Consider the following 2,365-nt stretch of genomic DNA (forward strand, 5'->3'; position numbering starts at 1 on the left):
TGTGTTGAGCTCTCGCCTGACTCTCCCTTAGAGTAATAAGCAGATGATTCCGTTTTCGAACTTGATCCTGAGTTAACCTTTGCCCCATACATACCCGGATCTTGAACCTGATCGGTAGGTGTCTCCTTTCGTACCATGTTCAGTTCAAACGTTCTTAGCTTGTTAACTGCTGTCTCAAGGTCATAGTCAGCAAAGTCTTTATCTTCTCTCATCAACACTGTATACATCTCCCATTTTGGTGGGAGAGCATCAAGAAGCTTCTCAACAATCTCATCTTCTTTGTATGCAATTGAATAGTTGCTGAGTTCAGTCATCAGATGATAATATCTAGTGATGATATCATCAAGTGATTCATTTTTCAGATACTTGAAGACCGAGAATTGGGTTTTTAGAAGTTTAATCTTCGAAGCACGAATTCCCACATTGCCCTCAAAACGGTTTTAAAGAGCTTCCCAAAGCTCTCTAGCAGTCTTGTACTTTCTGAAAGTGTGCAGAATCTCTTGTGGAAGAGCCATTGTAATTGCTGCATGAGCTTTGCTTTCGGCTTCATACATTTGCACAAATGCGACCAATTGCAATGGCACCTGCAGGAGCCCCTCGCATGCCAATGTTTCCTCCCGGTGGCCCTGGTCTTGGTCAACAAATGTTTTATGGCCAAGGTCAACCTACCTTCATTCCTCCCCAACCTGGTTTTAGGTACCAGCAGCAACTTGTTCCAGGTATGAGGCCAGGTGGCGGCCCACTCCCAAACTTCTACATGCCAATGGTTCCGCCAGGTCAGCAGGGACAGCGTCCAGGTGGTAGGCGTGTTGGTGTTCCAGGGCAGCAGAATCAGCAACAACCAGTTCCTCTTATGCAGCCACCGATGATGCCTCGTGGACGAATGTACCGGTACCCACCTGGGCGCAACATGGGTGATGTGTCAATGGGTGTAGGTGTTATTCCTTCACAGCCGATTCCAATTGGTGCTTTAGCTTCTGCACTGGCAAATGCTTCTCCATCAGAGCAAAGAACTATGTTGGGTGAGAATCTGTACCCGCTAGTGGAACAGCTGGAAGCTGAGTCAGCAGCAAAGGTGACTGGGATGTTATTGGAGATGGATCAAACTGAGGTGCTTCATTTGTTGGAGTCCCCTGACGCATTGAAGGCTAAAGTTGCAGAGGCAATAGAGGTTTTGAAGAGTGTTCAGCAGCAGGGTAGCCCTGCTGATCAGCTTGCTGCATTGTCTTTGAATGATGGCATTGTTTCTTAAATCAATCGAGGTTCGTGACTGCTCGGATTATGGTTCTTTTTTGGTTGAGTATGAATTGTTTGGTTTTTAAGATTGTTGACTGCTGTTTACTGGCATGTTGCGTTTGAGACTGTTGCTTGTTTGTTTAATGTGTGACTTTGTTGTGGTTAAAAAAACGAGCTGTAAAGGCGACGAGTTGAGGACGAAGAGAAGAAATGATAGAGACGATGATCCCAATGCGTCGAAAGATGCAGGTGGTGAGCTACCAAGAACTGATCAAGCTCTTGGGACTTCCACAACTCAGGGGGAGTCGACAACTGCAGCTGGTGGTGATGATGTGGTGGTGGTGGACGTAGAAGAGATGGATGATAGCTTGGTTGGTGATGATGATATTCTACCAAGTGATGTGATAGAAAAGATTGGTGGAGATATTGTGATTGATACAGAGAGTATTCGAGAGAGAGTCTGTAATCAAGTGATCTTCGTATCACGTGTTTAAGGTTGGTATACAACGTGTTTAATTATCATATCGTGTGTTAACTGTATTGTTTTCTATACTCGTAACGTCTTACGTAGGGATTCCGCACCTGCGTAGTACGCGATATCTCGTGTAGATCCGGCTGGGAACCTACAATTGGTATCAGAGCATTTGCTCGATTGTGTGGTTCGGGATTATCACGCGGGTATAGAAATCGTTCCGTTCGACTATTCGCGGGACGAGTTTTCTGAGTTTTTGTGTCATACTCATCTCCTACAAGCTTAAACAACCCATAACACCTTCACAAACCTCGAAAAACCCAGAAATCTAATCTGCAGAAACTTCGTGTTCATCAGGCGAAGTTGCCGTCACTGTTACTAGGGTTTCGGCGAAGATATAAGGTTAAGCGAAGTTATCAACAACTTCGCCTACCTCTTCAAGTTCGCTTACTTCAAGCGAAGTTACCCACAACTTCGCCTACCTCCCAAGTTCGCTTAACTTAAGCGAAGTTATTCTCAAGTTCGCCAATCCGGCGAATTTAAGAAAGTGAGCGAAGTTTCAGATTCACGCGAAGTTAAGTTTTAAGCGAAGTTATCCACAACTTCGCCAACAGTGCTGTTTGAAAAGAAATTTTTTTTGATTTTCGGATTTCTTTG

General features: G+C 44.7%; 1 pseudogene; it reads left to right on the plus strand.

Annotated features, from left to right (window-relative positions):
- The first annotated feature begins 559 nt into the window (after positions 1–559).
- On the plus strand, positions 560–1,270 carry LOC143620966 (polyadenylate-binding protein 2 pseudogene; annotated as a pseudogene).
- The last annotated feature ends 1,095 nt before the right edge of the window (positions 1,271–2,365 follow it).

Source organism: Bidens hawaiensis, unplaced genomic scaffold, assembly GCF_021521415.1.
Source record: "Bidens hawaiensis isolate Kalapana, Puna unplaced genomic scaffold, B.hawaiensis_p1.1 tig00002754_1, whole genome shotgun sequence".
Lineage (NCBI taxonomy): Eukaryota > Viridiplantae > Streptophyta > Magnoliopsida > Asterales > Asteraceae > Bidens > Bidens hawaiensis.